Raw genomic sequence first — 18,926 nt, forward strand, 5'->3', positions numbered from 1 at the left:
AACCATAAGGGGTTTTAATACTGTACGAGGAGTAGAAGGGACTCAGGAGCGCTAAATGTCCGTGGGTTAGGGGCGCAAATTACTTGTCTTGCCTTGGGTGCTGACAACCCACCGCTATGAAAATAATTTTACCGTTAGGGTTCCCACAACTTGTGGAACTTTATCACAGGGGTCAAGGCACTAGAAAGGTTGAGAACCACAGCACTAGAGGCAAATAGACTGTGCACTCTGCCTCTCCTTAGTAAAATGTGGTAAAGCTTTACTTTGTACAGAATATCCAATCTGGTGCTAGGAAAATAAAAAAAAAACATAATTTTGCTTGCACATGATTGGATGATGGAAATCGGACAATCTTATTTACTTTTTACAATGTCATTTTTTAAAATTATTTTTTACATATTTTTTAGGACCACATTGGGGGGGGGGGGGGGGGGAGCTTTGGTGAAATATTTAAGCAAACCCCCTGATGTCTCCATTTTGAGGCAGAGAAAGGGACTGAGGACTGAAGTCCTCAGTTCCTTTCTCTGCAGCCTCATCTGCACAGAATGAATGGACAGGGCTTCCCGTTCATTTGTAAAAAAAGAGTCCGTGATTGGTACCGGGGGCAGGGTAGGGTAGCACACAGGGGCTCGGGCAGCAGGACAGGAATAGGAGGCGATGGGGGCTACATGGGATGTCCTCCATTTCTCTCCTGCAGCTGCTGAATGTTTGCGGGAGGGAGAGGAGGAGCGGCTACATGGAGGGATTAATTTCTCTACATGCCGTTGCCCCCCGCTGTCCTCGCATTCCTGATATACCGATGGGCTGCATGGGGCCGGGTCTCAATGGCGACCCCTGTGACCCCTGTAGGTATGCCCCCGATCCTAACGCAATGTCTAAATCCAGGACAGGTATCGGGAGAGCTGTCAATATAATCAGTACACTGCGAGGGAGCGGAGATGAGGACAGAGTTCCTAGGGAGAAGCAGCAGTGCCGGGAGGAAACTTTACCATTCATTCTTCAGCTTACTACTCGGTAGATCACCAACAATTTTCAGCATCGCTGGATCTTTGTTGAAGTATACAATCTTAAGACTTTGGTGTAAATTCTAAGCCCCCCCCCCCCCCCCCCCCCCCACCACCCTTCTACCACCCCAGCCAGCAAAATGCTGAACATTTGTGGTTTAGTAGTGGAATAATCAAAAATAATGGCATTTCATTCAGTACCGGGGCAGGTTTGTCTGATGCCTAGGGCAGGGAATGCGGAACTGCACCTCCCCTCCCCCCACTGGTAACGCATGTAGTAGAATGGGTTTACTGCCCCGTGTCTATTCTCTGTGCCCTTGCTCCAGTGTGCCCAGGGCAGCTACCTCTCCTGCCCACCCCTTGTCCCGACCCTGATTACACTTATATTATTGCATCATTGATAGTATTGCTAGTACTCCTATGCACAATTACTCCATAAACTTAATTATCCCTTTCCCGCCGAGCGTACGCAGATCTGCTTACTTGGCTTCCGGGGGTTATACCGGGATGATGCCCGCACCTGCAGGCATCATCCCGGTACCGTTTTTTTGCAGCAGGCGATTGGCTATCCAGGCATAACAACCGATGCGGCTAAAAGCCGCTCGGCTGTTATGCCGGAGGAGCGGGAGGGGACGTCCCCCCTCCCGCCGCCTCTCGCCGCTGTTACCGGTGCTCCCGCTCGATCGGGAGCACCGATCAGAGATCCGACGCCTCCGGCTGTTGCGGAGGAACTGGAACGAAGCCGTAATCGGCTTCGTTCCAGTCTCCTCATCGTAAACACGGAAGCGACGTCATGACGTCACTTCCCGTTTACTCGGCTGCCAATGGCGCCGGTTTAAAAAAAATATCCGGTATTCAGAATCGCTGTTTTCGGCGATCTGAATACATTGAAGTGTAAAGGAGGGGTGGGGGGTCTTTTAGACCCCCCGATCCCTCCATAAAGAGGACCTGTCACCACCTATTACTGTCACAAGGGATGTTTACATTCCTTGTGACAGCAATAAAAGTGATCAATTATTTATTTATTTATTTTTTTAACAATTTAGTCATTTTAAAATAAATAAAAAAAATAAAAAAAAAAATAAAAAAATGTTAAAGCGCCCGCCATCCCCGCGAGCTCGCGAAGCAAAGAAAACGCATACGGAAGTCGCGCCCGCGTATGTAAACGGTGTTCAAATTACACATGTGAGGTATCGCCGCGATCATCAGAGCGAGAGCAATAATTCTAGCACTAGACCTCCTCTGTAACGCTAACCTGGTAACCGTAATTTTTTTTTAAAGCGTCGCCTATTGAGATTTTTAGGTACCGTACTTTGTCATCAATCTACAAGTGCGCGCAATTATAAAGTGTGACATGTTTGGTATCTATTTACTCGGCGTAACATTATCTTTCACATTACACAAAAAAATTGGGCTAATTTTACTGTTTTTTTTTTTTTTTTTTCATGAAAGTGTCCCTTTTTCCCAAAAAGTTGCGTTTAAAACACCACTGCGCAAATACCGTGTGACATAAAATATTGCAACAATCGCTGTTTTATTCTCTAGAGTCTCTGCTAAAAATATATATATATATAATGTTTGGGGGTTCCAAGTAATTTTCTAGCAAAAAATATGGATTTTAACTTGTAAACACCAAATTCCAAAAATAGGCTTAGTCATGAAAGGGTTAAAAACCTCAAATGTTACTTTTTAGCTAAGAAGACAGTCTTGGATTTCCTCGGGAATATTGAGTTGGGAATACTGGGTTCGTTTTAGTGCCGGCCGGGATGACCAGACGTTCTGAAGGCAAAAAAAAAATCTACTCAGAGGAGGGATGTGAAATTGGTGGCCAGCAGCAGCATAATTCTGTCCATCTGACCTCGGCTCTTCTGGAATAGAGACATCAGAAAACCTCCCTAGTTGGGCCCCTTTCCCACCCTTGGGCCCCATAGCTGAGGTGGGGGCTGCAATGTCTACAGTTACGCCACTAGATGGCAGTGAAATCCCGACAGAGGGTCCAAACCCTCCCCCACTCCATCCAATAGAGGAAAACCCTAAATTACAAACTGTATACGGTATATATTAGGAGTCTCCAAACTTTTCAGTATGAGGGCCACATGGTATATTTTACAAATGTTTGTAGACTGAAAAAAATCTAATTAGGGTCCCAATTAGAGTCCCCCCTTACAACAGGGTCCCAATCAGAGTCCCCTCACACATCCGAGTCACAATGATAGTCCCCCCTTACATCAGGGTCTCAATTAGCATTACCCCTTTCATTAGGGTCCCCATCAGACTCCCTCCTTACATCAGGGTTCCCATCAGAGTCCCCTTTACAGCAGGATCCACATCAGAGTCCCCCCTTGCATTAGGGCCCCTATGAAAGTAACCTCATACATCAGAGTCACAATCCGAGCCCCCATAACATCAGTGTTCCCCATCATAGTCTCTTCTTACATCAGGGTCCCTATCAGAGTCTCCATATGCTTTAAAGGCACAATCTCATTCCTCCCTTACATCGGGGTCCCCATTAAAGTTTCCCCTTTCCTTAGGGTCCCCACCAGACTATCTCCTTACATCAGGGTTCCCATCAGAGTCCCCCCTTACATCAGGGTCCCTATCAAAGTCCCCTCATACATCAGGGCCCTATCAGAGTCTCCTCATACTTTAAAGGCACAATCGGATTCCTCCCTATTAAAATTCCCCCTTTCCTTAGGGTCCCCACAAGACTCTCCTTACATCAGGGTTCCCATCAGAGTTCCCCTTACAGAAGGATCCTTATCAGAGTCCCCCTTACATCAGAGTCCCTATCACAGCTCCCTGATGCATCAGTGTCCCCATCAGAGTCCCTTCTTACATCAAAGTCTCCCCTTACGTCAGGGTCCTTTTCACAGCTCCCTGATACATCAGTGTCCCCATCAGAGTCCCCATCAGGGTCCCCTCTTACATCAGAGTCTCCTTTTACATCAGGGTACCTATTTCCTTGGGGTCCTCACCAGGCTCTCTCTTTACATTAGGGTCCCCATCAGATCCCCCCCTTACATCAGGGTCCCCATCAGATCCCCCCCTTACATCAGGGTCCCTATCAGAGTCCCCCCTTACATCAGGGTCCCTATCAGAGTCTCCTCATACTTTAGAGGCACAATCTGATTCCTCCTTTACATAGGGGGCCCCATTAAAGTTTCCCCTTTCCTTAGGGTCCCCACCAGACTATCTCCTTACATCAGGGTTCCCATTAGCGTTCCCCTTACAGAAGGATCCTCATCTGTGTCCCCTTAACATCAGGGTCCCTATCACAGCTCTCTGATGCATCAGTGTACCCATCAGGGTCCCCATCAGAGTCCCCTCTTACATCAGAGTCTCCCTTTACGTCAGGGTCCCTATCACAGCTCCCTGATACATCAGTGTCCCCATCAGAGTCCTCTCTTACATCAGAGTCTCCTCTTACATCAGGGTACCTATTAGAGTTCCCTCTTTCCTTAGGGTCCACTCTCCACCAGACTCCCTCTTTACATCAGGGTCCCTATCAGAGTCTCCCCTTAAATCAGCATCGCTATCAGAGTTTCCTCATACATCAGAGTCAGTCAGAGTCCTCCTTACATCAGGGTCCCTATCAGAGTCCCCTCATACATCAGAATCATAGTCAGAGTCCCCCTTACATCGGGTGTCCCAATCAGAGTCCCCACATACAACAGGGTTCCCATCAGAGTCTTCCCATACGTCAGAATCCCCATTAGAGTCCCCCTTATATCAGAAAGGAAGACCATGGACAGCCTTTGCAGAGCTGAATCCTCAATCATTGCACATTCAGGATACACCCCTGACCCAAGCTGGGTTGCTGGGCTGCTTCTTGTAGTGGGCCAAATGTGGCCCATGTTCGGAGACCCCTGGTATATACAATATAAATGAAGGTGTGATGTATGTTTGCCGATCGGGTCTGATTACCTGTATTTGTTTGGGTGGAGCGTCAGCCAATTTGAAGTTGAAGTTAGTCCCCAGCTTGTGATTACATTTCCTGATGGCATTGTCAATGAGGACATCCTTGGAGGCGCCTGTAATCACCACGGACAACACCAGGATCAGTGCCGTCTGTATCCAGCGGTCCATTCCCCGCACGCTGTGTTCTCCCTTTCCGAGGCGATAGGTTGTGTGTTCTCCTGGACTCAGGTCAGCAAAGTGTTGTGGATTACAGCCGGGAGTTCCTATTTACCTTCGCCTTTGATTTACTCTAAAGCCCTAAAACCAAATACGGGAAAGTCAAAGCCAGACAGGCGGCTTAATTCCTCCGATGACAAGGCGTGTGTACCTTGTCATCCCAAAGGAAGTTTTGTTACAGGAAAGCTGGATAAAGATACAAAGTCTGCTCACTGACATCGCTGTACTTTACCGTCTTTTACTAAAGATTATCATCTGCCAAATCGGCCATGTCTGCGTCAAGAGTTTACCAATTCCGCCAGGACAGCCATGTCTGCGTCAAGAGTTTACCAATTCCGCCAGGACAGCCATGTCTGGGTAAAGGGTTTACCAATCCTACCAGGACAGCCATGTCTGCTTCAAGGGTTTACCAATTCTGCCAGGACAGCCATGTCTGCTTCAAGGGTTCACCAATCCTGCCAGGACAGCCATGTCTGCTTCAAGGGTTCACCAATCCTGCCAGGACAGCCATGTCTGCTTCAAGGGTTTACCAATCCTACCAGGACAGCCATGTCTGCTTCAAGGGTTTACCAATTCTGCCAGGACAGCCATGTCTTCTTCAAGGGTTTACCAATCCTGCCAGGACAGCCATGTCTTCTTCAAGGGTTCACCAATCCTGCCAGGACAGCCATGTCTGCTTCAAGGGTTTACCAATCATGCCAGACAGCCATGTCTGCATCAAGGGTTTACCAATTCTGCCAGGACAGCCATGACTGCTTCAAGGGTTTACCAATCCTACCAGGAAAGCCATGTCTGCTTCAAGGGTTTATCAATACTGCCAGAACAGCCATGTCTGCTTCAAGGGTTCACCAATCCTGCCAGAACAGCCATGTCTGCTTCAAGGGTTTACCAATCCTACCAGGAAAGCCATTTCTGCTTCAAGGGTTTACCAATCCTGCCAGGACAGCCATGTCTGCTTCAAGGGTTCACCAATCCTACCAGGACAGCCATGTCTGCTTCAAGGGTTTACCAATCCTACCAGGAAAGCCATTTCTGCTTCAAGGGTTTATCAATACTGCCAGGACAGCCATGTCTGAATCAAGAGTTTACCAATCCCACCAGGACAGCCATGTTTGCTTCAAGGATTTACCAATCCTGCTGTCAGCCATGTCTGCTTCAAGGGTTTACCAATCCTGCCAGGGTAGCCATGTCTGCATCAAGGGATTACCGATCCTTCCAGGGCAGCCATGTTTGCTTCAAGGGTTTACCAATCCTGCCAGGACATGCTGTTGGCTTCTATGTAATTTAAGTTTACCCTAAAGTGTCCAGTATGTGGCAATTGGCAGCAGCGGTATTAGAATGCAGTGTGAGCTTCATTGGTTGGCTGTTATGCCATCTGTCAGGTCTACTGAATATGCAGCCTAAAGGCCAACTAAAGTCATGCACCACAGCATTCTAATTGTGACTCAGCGGCATAGTCTTGTCAGCCTGCAACAGGAAGTGTTGTTCCTGGCAGGATCTCCAGGTTAGAAAATACACAGTGAGCTCTCACTAAGCTTCCTATCACTTCCTCCCCTGTGACCACCGAAGGAACGCGGGGAAGGATTATATATCCATCTATTGATCTACATTTTCTCTATTCATGAACTATCTCTCCATCTCCTTAATTTCCCTTTGGGAATAATAAAGTATTCAGAACAGGGTGTTTTTTTCAGCGGGAATGTGGGGAAAAGCAGATCCAGCACTAAATGTATGTAATGGCAAGGTGTGCTCGGGTGTGCTGCAGGGTCAATTGATGCTGGCTGCCGGGGGATCTATTGAAGCTGGAAGGGATCTATTTTGGGGGTTCTATTGTTTCTGGGGAGATTATTGTTGCTGGTGGCTAGTCTATTGTTGCTTAGGGAAGGCTTATGTTGCTGGGGGTCAGTTGTTGCTGGGGAATCTACTGTTGCTGGAGGGATCTATTGTTACTGGATGCACAGGATCTATTTTACTTATTTTTTTGTTATCATTAACAAATTCCATCCAAATGACTTGGCACAAAAGGGACACTAATAGGAGAAACGGTGCTCGGAGGAGGGTAGAGGTGGAACCAAGAACGGTGCTCAGAGGTGGGTACAGGTGGAACCAAGGAACGGTGTTTGGAGGTGGGTATGGGTGGAACCAAAGAACGGTGTTTGGAGGTGGGTAGGGGTGGACCTAAGAAACGGTGCTCGGAGTTGGGTATGGGTGGAACCAAGGAACGGGGTTTCGAGGTGGGTAGAGGTCGAACCAAGGAATGGATTTTGGAGGTGGTTAGGGGTGGAACCAAGGAACAGTGTTTGGAGATGGGTAGGGGTCGGAACCAAGGAATGGTGGTTGGAGCTGGATAGGGATGGAACCAAGGAATAGTGAATGAATGAATGAATGAAATACTTGTATAGCGCACAATGCGAACTGAATCGCCTCTAGGCGCTGAAGGTGGAACCAAGGAATGGTGTTTGGAGGTGAGTAGGGGTGGAACCAAGGAACTGTGTTTGGAGATGCGTAGGGGTTGGAACCAAAGAATAGTGCTTGGATTTGGGTATGTGTGGAACCAAGGAACAGTGTTTGGAGGTGGATAGGGGTGGAAGCAAGGAATGGTGCTCGGAGGTGGGTAGGGGTAGAACCAAGGAACAGTGTTTGGAGGTGGGTTGGGGTGGAACCAAGGGAGGGTGCTCTAAATTGGGTATGGGTGGGACCAAGGAACAGTGTTTGGAGGTGGGTAGGGGTCGAACCAAGGAATGGTGTTTGGAGGTTGGTAGGGGTTGGAACCAAGAAATGGTGCTCAGCATTAGATATAGGTGGAACCAAGGAATGGTGTTTGGAGGTGAGTAGGGGTGGAACCAAGGAACTGTGTTTGGAGATGTGTAGGGGTTGGAACCAAAGAATGGTGCTTGGAGGTGGGTAGGGGTAGAAGCAAGGAATGGTTCTCAGAGGTGGGTAGGGGTAGAACCAAGGAACAGTATTTGGAAGTGGGTAAGGGTGGAACCAAGGCTTGGAATTGGGTAGGGGTGGGACTAAGGAATGGTGTTTGGAGGTGGGTAGGGGTCAAACCAAGGAACGGTATTTGGAGGTTGGTAGGGGTTGGAACCAAGAAACGGTGTTCAGAGTTGGGTGCGGGTGGAACCAAGGAACGGTGTTTGGAGGTGATTATGGGTGGAACCAAGGAACGGTGTTTGGAAATGGGTAGGGGTTGGAACCAAGGAATGGTTCTTGGAGCTGGATAGGGATGGAACCAAGGAATGGTGCTTGGAGTTGGGTATGGGTGTAACCAAGGAACAGTGTTTGTAGGTGGTTACGGGTGGAACCAGGGAACAGTATTTGGAGGTGGTTAGGGGTGGAACCAAGGAATGATGCTCGGAGGTGGGTACAGGGGGAACCAAGGAACAGTGTTTGGAGGTGGGTAGGGGTGTGTCATGGATATACAGTAATGTTTGTCTGTCAGCTTACCTCTCCATGTGTTCAACTTAAGAGGCCAGCCACTCTCACCTGGCTGCTTAAGTAATCTCTTCTTAAAGCACGGCTTAACCCCAGCTTCACCCCAGCTTCACACCTCAGCTCCACTGACACGCCCACTCCGATCACTGGCTCTCACTACAGCCGCTCTGTTCCAAGCATACAGGCTGCACGGGGCGGGGTCAGAGCATCAGTGGAGCTCCCGGCCCCCCCCCCTCTCAGCTGGCTAGCGCGGGAATACAGCCTCCCGTGTCCTCTGTGCACTCTGCAAAACCTTCATCGGGGCCCCAATTCGCGGGTAACGGGGCCCCCCTACAAAGCATCAGTGGAGCTCTCGGCTGTTGTAGTGAGATCAGAGAATGGAAGCCCCGCCCACATACCTCTAAATGTATGTAGTGAGTTTGGATGGCCAGGTATGTCCTTACACCCATAAAATGCCTGACTGCTTAAACCCTGAGCTTTGTTATTCAACTGTCAAGCTGTGCATTGCTGAAAGTTCTCTGACCATCACCTGTAGCATGTCTGCAGTCTCTGATTGATTGTCTTCTGCAGTATGTCCGCAGTCTTTGATTGTCTCCTGTAGTATGTCCGCAGTCTCTAATTGTCTCCTGCAGTATGTCCGCAGTCTCTGATTGTCTCCTGTAGTATGTCCTCAGTTTTTGATTGTCTCCTGTAGTATGTCCGCAGTCTCTGATTGTCTCCTGCAGTATGTCTGCAGTCTCTGGTTGTCTCCTGCAGTATGTCCGCAGTCTCTTATTGTCTCCTGCAGTATGTCCGCAGTCTCTGATTGTCTCATGCAGTATGTCCGCAGTCTCTGATTGTCTCCTGTAGTATGTCCGCAGTCTCTGATTGTCTCCTGCAGTATGTCCGCAGTCTCTGGTTGTCTCCTGCAGTATGTCCGCAGTCTCTGATTGTCTCCTGCAGTATGTCCGCAGTCTCTGATTGTCTCCTGCAGTATGTCCGCAGTCTCTGATTGTCTCCTGCAGTATGTCCGCAGTCTCTGATTGTCTCCTGCAGTATGTCCTCAGTTTTTGATTGTCTCCTGTAGTATGTCCGCAGTCTCTGATTGTCTCCTGCAGTATGTCCGCAGTCTCTGATTGTCTCCTGCAGTATGTCTGCAGTCTCTGAACCTCTCCTGTAGTATGTCTGCACTCTCTGACACTCTCCTGTAGTATGTGTATTAACCAGTTCCCGACCAGCGCACGCCGATGTACGTCGGCAGAATGGCACGGGCAGGCAAATGGGCGTACCTGTACGTCCCTTTTAAATTTGCCGCTCTGCCATCGGGAGCACGCCGCGGGTGGCACGCTCCTGTGCTGGTCCGGACCCCCGTGAGTCCGGTCGCGGGTCCCGCGGACTCGATCGCCGCGGGCACCCCGCGATCATCTCACGGGGCGGCCGAATGAAGAAATGCCGTTGTAAACAGCATTTCTCCATTCTGCCTAGCAACTAGTGACACTGATCTCTGCTCCATGTGATTGGAGCAGAGATCAGTGTTCACTAAATGAAAGCCCAGCCCCCCACAGTTAGTAACACACCCCTAGGAACACTTAACCCCTACACTGCCACCCACTGGTTAACCCCTTCACTGCCAGTGTCATTTACACAGGAATCACTGCATTTATATAGCAGTGATTGCTGTATAAATGACAATGGTCCCAAAAATGTCCGATGTGTCCGCCATAATGTCGCAGTCACAATAAAAATCGCTGATCGCCGCCATTACTAGTAAAAAAAAAATATTAATAAAAATGCCATAAAACTATCCCCTATTTTGTAAACGCTATAAATTTTGCGCAAACCAATCAATAATTGCTTATTGCGATTTTTTTTTTTTTACCAAAAATATGTAGAAGAATACGTATCGGCCTAAACTGAGGGAAAATAATGTTTTTTTATATATTTTTGGGGGATATTTATTATAACAAAAAGTAAAAAATAATGCGTTTTTTTTCAAAATTGTCACTCTATTTTTGTTTATAGCGCAAAAAATAAAAACCGCAGGGGTGATCAAATACCACCAAAAGAAAGCTCTATTTGTGGGAAAAAAAGGACGTCAATTTTGTTTGGGAGCCACGTTGCACGACCGCGCAATTGTCAGTTAAAGCGATGCAGTGCCGAATCGCAAAAAGTGGTCTGGTCTTTGGCCAGCAAAATGGTCCTGTCTGTAAGTGGTTAATGTGCCCCTTTACTTGCTCAATTATTTAGGATTGCTCCACTGCTCAGTGAGAGGTAATGATGTGCATTAACCTGTAGCAACCAATCAGCGAACAGTAGTGATCTGCTTTAATCTATAGCAGCCAATCAGTAAGTGGTAATGATGTGCATTAACCTCTAGCAACCAATCTGCAAGCAGAAATGATGTGTTGTAACCTCTAGCAACCAGCCAGCGAGCAGTAAGGATAGGCTGTAACCTCTGGCAAACAATTGCAATCACTGCGTGATCTGCTGCAGTAAACTGATTTTGAGTCTACCTGCTATTTTTTGTATGTCTCAGAATGGAGGGAGGGGGGCCCCAAGAAAATGTTTGCCCAGGGCCCAATCAAAATTAAAGACGGCCCTGTGGAGGCGGGTGGGATGGTGTAATGGTGACAGGAGGAATAGTATGATGGTGACAGGAGGGATGGATCATGGAGGCGGGTGGGATGGTGTGATGGAGGCAGGAGGGATGGATCATGGAGGCAGGAGGGATAGTGTTATGGAGGCAGGAGGTTTGTTGAGATGGTGACAGGATGGTGACAGGAGGGATGGATCATGGATGCGGGAGAGATGGGGTGATGGAGGCAGGAGGGATGGATCATGGATGCGGGAGAGATGGGGTGATGGAGGCAGGAGGGTTGGATGGATCATGGAGGCAGGAGGGATGGATCATGGAAGCAAGAGGGATAGTGTGATGGAGGCAGGAGGAATAGATCATGGAGGCAGGAGGGATAGTGTGATGGAGGCGGGAAGGATAGTGTGATGGAGGCGGGAGGGATAGTGTGATGGAGGCAGGAGGGATAGATCATGGAGGCGGGAGGGATAGTGTGATGGAGGCGGGAGGGATAGTGTGATGGAGGCGGGAGGGATAGTGTGATGGAGGCGGGAGGGATAGTGTGATGGAGGCGGGAGGGATAGTGTGATGGAGGCGGGAGGGATAGTGTGATGGAGGCGGGAGGGATAGTGTGATGGAGTCGGGAGGGATAGTGTGATGGAGGCAGGAGGGATAGTGTGATGGAGGCAGGAGGGATAGATCATGGAGGCGGGAGGGATAGTGTGATGGAGGCGGGAGGGATAGTGTGATGGAGGCGGGAGGGATAGTGTGATGGAGGCGGGAGGGATAGTGTGATGGAGGCGGGAGGGATAGTGTGATGGAGTCGGGAGGGATAGTGTGATGGAGGCGGGAGGGATAGTGTGATGGAGGCGGGAGGGATAGATCATGGAGGCGGGAGGGATAGTGTGATGGAGTCGAGAGGGATAGTGTGATGGAGTCGGGAGGGATAGTGTGATGGAGTCGGGAGGGATAGTGTGATGGAGGCGGGAGGGATAGTGTGATGGAGGCGGGAGGGATAGATCATGGAGGCGGGAGGGATAGTGTGATGGAGGCGGGAGGGATAGTGTGATGGAGGCGGGAGGGATAGTGTGATGGAGGCGGGAGGGATAGTGTGATGGAGGCAGGAGGGATAGATCATGGAGGCGGGAGGGATAGTGTGATGGAGGCGGGAGGGATAGTGTGATGGAGGCGGGAGGGATAGTGTGATGGAGTCGGGAGGGATAGTGTGATGGAGGCGGGAGGGATAGTGTGATGGAGGCGGGAGGGATAGTGTGATGGAGGCGGGAGGGATAGTGTGATGGAGGCGGGAGGGATAGTGTGATGGAGGCGGGAGGGATAGTGTGATGGAGGCGGGAGGGATAGTGTGATGGAGGCGGGAGGGATAGTGTGATGGAGGCGGGAGGGATAGTGTGATGGAGGCGGGAGGGATAGTGTGATGGAGTCGGGAGGGATAGTGTGATGGAGGCGGGAGGGATGGATCATGGAAGATCAAAGAAAGGCAAGGCACTCAGTGACGGTCTCGGCGGCTCATAGCCAGTGGCGCTCCCCCACAGCAAAGAAGGTCAGGAAACTACACTACTGTGGGGGGTGAATTGGACAGAGGAGGATATACACTATTGTATATAATATAATTTGTTAATTAAAAGATTAAAGAGCTTGACTTGTGGTTTTGTTGGATCTTTTTTTTGTTAAGGTTATCTGAAAGTTGGGTTTCAAATGTTTTGACAGGATCTATCTATCTATCTATCTATCTATCTATCTATCTATCTATCTATCTATCTATGTATTCTATTCTATTCTATTCTATTCTATCTATCTATCTATCTATCTATCTATTCTATTCTATCTATCTATTCTATTCTATTCTATCTATCTATTTCCCATAAAAAGAACACAAATAAAACCAAGGCTCCAAATCAAACAACGATCATTTATTGAAATTGTTCTTTGTCATTTATCAGCAGATGATCAGATATCACATAGAAATGTTCTAAACAAATTCTTGTGTGGACAGATGTATCATCTCAGTGAATTACCACCCCCCCCCTCCCCCATCCCCCACTTATACAGAACACGGATAAATGCTCGTTGTCAGTCAGACTCCCCCTTGTGGACAGGTTGGTGGGTGTCAGCGGGAGGGCAGCATGGAGAACACACATCCCAGACAGTTGGGCTGCACGCTGTCGCCTTCTTTAAGGAACTTTGTAGGTGTCGTTGTTGTCTGTACTGCGTCCATCAATATCGGATTCGGAATCTCAAGATCCTCGATGGAGTTCTGTTTAAGAAGGAAACAAAAATAAAAAAAATCATGATTTCGGGGTTCAGTATATCATGTTGGATGTTTTGGGGTGAAGGGGAGCTCCAGCAGTCTCTGTATTGAAGTGTAAATCTTGGCTGTCATGGGTTCATTGAGGTGGGCAATGTAGGCTCAGATCACACAGTCTACTGCGACTGGTGCGGTCCAACCCTACAACGTAACCTTCACAACTCCCTGAAGTAATAAGGACCACGGATACCTTTTTTTTTTACATTTTATTTGCCCAGTACCAGGAAAAGTCCCTAAAGTACTCACCATTGGTTCCAACCACCACAAACTGGATTAAAAGACCCCCATTCCTGAAAAATAACCGTTTCCTGGCTATAATCGCATTAAAAACTGTATTGTGAATAGGGATGAAGTTTGTCCCAATGTAGGGTTTAACCTGAACTTCGGATGTTTGGTGTTTATCCACTTCCAATCCGGGCATTTTCTGGCAATTTTTGTTTTCATATAACGATCATGCCCCGTACACACGAGCTGATTTTCCGTTGGGAAAAAAAAAACTTGGTTGGTTTTTCCCTACGGAATTCCGCTCAAGCTTGGCTTGCTTACACACGGGTCACACAAAAGTTTGCTGAACGTTCGACCGCCAAGATCGTGGTGATCAGAGCGGGGAGAGCAACAAGGGTGGGACTTTACATGAAGTGCTTGAGTGCAATAGAAGATAGAATTTGGTGAACAATTGGGAACATTTAATTGGTTCATAAAAAATATATATGTAGCACTAACCACCCGAAGGAGCTGCTGGTTATTTTTGGGCTTACCGTTACCTCCCGCTTCTCCTTGTGGCACGTCTAGGGGATGTCCCGTGGTAGGTGACCCAGTAACTTGAGACTGACAATAGATCCAATTGAATGGATTTTATTTGCAAACTTCAACCATTGAACAGTCTTTCAACTTGGGATCAGAGGGTTGGGAAGGAATTCAGGTTCTCTCAATGTCAAAGTCTATAAACGTTAAGGAACTTGCTTACTTTGACTGCATCCAGAGAATAATCATTCACAGCTGGATGATCACTCAGGTTGGACAGTCCCTCTCTCACAAGGTCACGTAGGAAACTAAGCTGTAGAACACTTGTAGGATATCTGGATCTTTCAGGCCACTCGGCGATATCCACAAGACCAGATTCTCTTGGTTACTTCAGCCCTTCCAGGCTCTTGTTAAGAAAACCAACCCGTACGTGGTGTTCTTCTAAAGAGACCTCCCCTGGAATGCTTGAAGTTCAATGGGTCTCTCCCGGACCGGAGACGGCACCCAACCACCTCAGAATCCTCCTCTAGTTTCCATGCCTTGGGCTAGCCAGCCCCAAGGCAACAAAGTTGGGTGGAACCGCACCCCAGGCCATAGCCTTCCTGGGGGCTGGTCAGGAGGACCAGGACCATGTACTCAGACAAATAGACCCAAAACGAACTGTAGATATACAAACTACAAACTATGATATACATATATATATATTTGAAAACTGATCAATCCCGATGTACTGTCATTTTTTGAGGCCCTAAAATGCTAGGACAGTACAAATACCCCCCAAATGACCCCTTTTTGGAAAGTAGACCATCCAACGTATTTAGTAAGAGGCAATTGAAGGTTTTTTAAAGTCATTTTTTCTCAACAATTCTTTGAAAAATTATAAGTTTTAACAAGTTATTTCTCATACACAGCATAGTCATACTTAGAATTACACCCTGAAATACATTCTTCTATGCCTCCCGAGTAAGGGGATAGGACACATGTGAGACTTTTTCACAGCCTAATCACATAGAGGGGCTCAAAAATCAAGGAGTACCTTCAGGCTTTCTAGAGGCATAAATTACAGATCTAATTTCCTGATTACCTAACGCATTTTTTGTAGCACCAGGACAATGGAAATACCCAAAAAATGATCGCATTTTAGAAAGCAAACACTCCAAGGTTTTTTCTAAGAGGCATGATGAGTCTTTTGAAAATGTGATTTTTTTTGTCGCCACAAGTTTTTGGAAAATGCAAAAAGAAATTGAAAATTTTTTTTTATTTTTTTTTACACAAAGTTGTCAACCTCTTCCTGACCAGCCGCCGCAGTTATACTGCAGCAGGATGGCTCCCCTGCGTGAGCCGTCATAGTTGTACATAGGCTCTTTAAGACGTTGTAGCGGGCAATGACCGATGGGCACCCGCGATCGCTCGTGACAGAGCGAGAACCGGGATCTGTGTGTGCAAACACACAAATCCCAGTTCTGTCAAGGAAGAGGAGAAAGAACGTGTGTTCATACTAAGTAGGAACAATGATCTCTCTCCTCCTCTAGTCAGCCACATATCCCACAGTTAGAACACATCTTTGGAACACATTTAACCCCATTATCGCCCCCTAGTGTTAACCCCTTCCTTGGCAGTGACATTTATACAGTAATCAGTGGCTATTTTTAGATCTGACCGTTGTATAAATGTTACTGGTCCCAAAAAAGTGTCAAAAGTGTTCGATGTGTACGTTGCAATGATGCAAATAAACGCAGATCACCGGCATTAATAGTAAAAAAAATAAAAATGCCATAAATCTATCCCCTATTTTGTAGACGCTATAAATTTTGCGCAAACCAATCAATATATGTTTATTGCGATTTATTTTTATTTTTTTACTAAAAATATGTAGAAGAATACATATCGGCCTAAACTGATGAAAACTTTTTTTGGGGGGATATTTATTATAGCAAAAAGTACAAAATATTGTGGTTTTTTTTCAAAATGTACGCTCTTTTCTTGTTTATAGCGCAAAAAATAAAAACCGCCGAGATGATCAAATACCACCAAAATAAATCCCTATTTGTGGGGAAGAACAGACATAAATGTTGTTTGGGTACAACATCGCACGGCCGCGCAATTGTCAGTTAAAGCGACGCAGTGCCGTATCGCAAAAAATGGCCTGGTCAGGAAGGAGTTAAATTCTTCCGGGGCTGAACTGGTAAATAAGATATTTCTAACACACATCATGGGCATACTAAAATTACAATCCCAAAAACACATTCTGCCACTCATCCCAAGTATGGCGATACCACATGTGTGAAACTAACCACACAGAGGGGCCCAAAATCCAAGGAGCACCTTCAAACTTTCTAGGGATATAAATTACGCATCTAATTTCCTGACTACCTCTCACATTTTTGGAGGCCCTGGACCCCCAGGACAGTAGAAACACCAACAAAATGATCACATTTTCGAGAGTAAACACCCCAAGGTATTTTTAAGCGGCATGGCGATTCCTTTGAAGTCTTCATTTTTTTGCCACAAGTTTTGGAAAATGCAGAAATAAAATGAAAATGAATTTATTTTACACAAAGTTGTTCGTTTTATATTTTTCACACACAACATGGACATTCTTATGCCCCGTACACACGGTCGGACATTCCAACGACAAAATCCTTCGGATTTTTTCTGACGGATTTTGGCCGAAACTTGTTGCATACACACGGTCGCACAAAGTTGTCGGAAAATTTGATTGTTCAGAACGCGGTGACGTAGAACGCGTACGACGGGACTATAAAGAGGGCAGTAGCCAATAGCTTTCCTCTCGTAATTTATTCTGAGCATGCGTGGCACTTTGTCTGTCAGAATTGTCTTCACGCGATCAAACTTTGCGTGTCGGAAATTCCAACGGAAAAAGTCAGATGGAGCCTGCACACGATTGGAATTTCCCACAACAAGATCCGATCGCACATTTTCCATCGGAAAGTCCGACCGCGTGTACAGGGCATTAGAATTACACCCCAAAACACATTCTGCTACTTCTCCTGAGTATGGAGATACCACATACAGGGCAGCTGATAAGGGGGTACCACCAGTCCTCCCGGACACATAGGGGGGCCCTGGCAGCAGGGAGAACCAGGTGTGGGCAGGACAGGGAGGATGATGGGCGCGGCAGGGGTGCAATTACAGAAATGATGCCTTGTGTGTCTCTCCCTGCAGCAGCTGAAAGGCATTTTTTCCCCTCTCCCTCCAGCCTGCTTTCAGCTGCTGCAGGGAGAGACACACATGGCATTGTTTCTGTAATTGCACCCCAGCCACACGGATCCTCCTCTGTTTTGCCCACATCTGATTCTCCTCTTTGGCTGATGTGGGATCATGGGGGTGGGGGGGGGGGGACAGTTGGCGGTCAGGATATTTCCTTTACCAGCCCCTTCCTTTTCAGAATGAACACAGTGAGTGATCAGTATTGTGTTCATTCATAACTGAAGCATAGTAAACTGTGTTCACACACAGAACTTTATTTATTAACTCATTACAGTTTTATCTTTTAGATTTAGCAGGCATTTATGTTATGTTATGTTATTTGTCTGTCTACTAATAATGATTTTATTTTTTGTGAGAATATTGGTTTGATATTTTTTTCTGGGGGGGGGGTGGGGAGGGGGGTGCATTGTCAGGTAGGCTGTACGGGGCCCTGTGGTTTCTAACACCTGCACTGACCACATGTGTGAGGCCAGGAAGTACAGGAGGCTGAAGAAAGGAAGAACAAAAGACTTCCAAGCACAAATTTAAGATTGCACTGATACCGGTTTTATATTGGCGAGTACTGATACTTTTGGTCAAGTGCTCGCCAACACCGAATACCGATACATTGCGGTGCAATTTGCATCAGTACAAAAAAAGTTGTCGCAAATCGAACTGCAAAGCATTGCGTGCGATTTGAACAGGAATGCGGTGCAATTCCTGACCGAATCGCATGCAATTTCCCCCCATTGCTCCTGTGTTTGTGAATAGAAAGGGATTAAAGCTCCATCTAGTGGGCAGTTTAAAAAAATGTTAACACTCACAGTACATATCTGGCCACATGCAAAATAATCTACATAGGTATTCCGGTCCGCCGATGGTAGCAAATCAGGGCCACTGGGGGTGCTCACAGGGCTGGAGGAGAAGTTCTGGGACCCCATAGGTGTAGGGCATAGATGATGTCATCTTGGGGGGGGGGGGGCGGACCGCCTCTACATCTCCTCCAGCCCTGTGAGCACCACCAGCAGCTGTGATTTGCTATCATCGGCGGACCAGGACACCTATGTAGATTATTTTGCATGTGGGCAGATATGTACTGTGAGTTCTAACACTTTTTAAACTGCCCACTAGATGGTGCTTTAATCCGTTTTTATACACACACACTCACACACACAGGAGCGATGGGGGAAATTGCATGCGATTCGGACAGGAATTGCACCGCTTTCCTGTTCAAATCACAAATGCGGTTCTTTGCAGTGCGATTTGCGCCCATTAATGTTGTATCGGTTTGGGGAGCATTTGGGCGAGTACTGATACTCGCTCGGATGCTTGGTATCGGCACCGATGCAGTATGGTGCATTCCCTACATGAATCCATCCCTCCCCAATTTACTCCTCCAAGCACAAATCCCTCTGCCAATCTACCTTCCTAGTACAAAACCTCTCCCCCAAAATTCCAAATCCCCCAGCACAACCCCCAGTCGCATTTCCCCTCTCAGCAAAAATCCTCCCTCCGCCCC

General features: G+C 47.3%; 1 long non-coding RNA gene across 1 annotated transcript in view; it reads right to left on the reverse strand.

The window, feature by feature from the left end:
* Positions 1-13,037: 13,037 nt before the first annotated feature.
* The window catches only part of LOC143997756 (uncharacterized), a 45,980-nt gene continuing 40,091 nt past the window's right edge, over positions 13,038-18,926 (reverse strand). The window contains exon 2 of the long non-coding RNA XR_013277732.1: positions 13,038-13,402. This is a non-coding gene — a long non-coding RNA (uncharacterized LOC143997756). The remainder of the gene's footprint in view (positions 13,403-18,926) is intronic.

The sequence above is a fragment of the Lithobates pipiens genome, unplaced genomic scaffold (genome assembly GCF_037356315.1).
Source record: "Lithobates pipiens isolate NorthernLeopardFrog02 unplaced genomic scaffold, aLitPip1_a1.2 Scaffold_19, whole genome shotgun sequence".
Taxonomy (NCBI): Eukaryota; Metazoa; Chordata; class Amphibia; order Anura; family Ranidae; genus Lithobates; species Lithobates pipiens.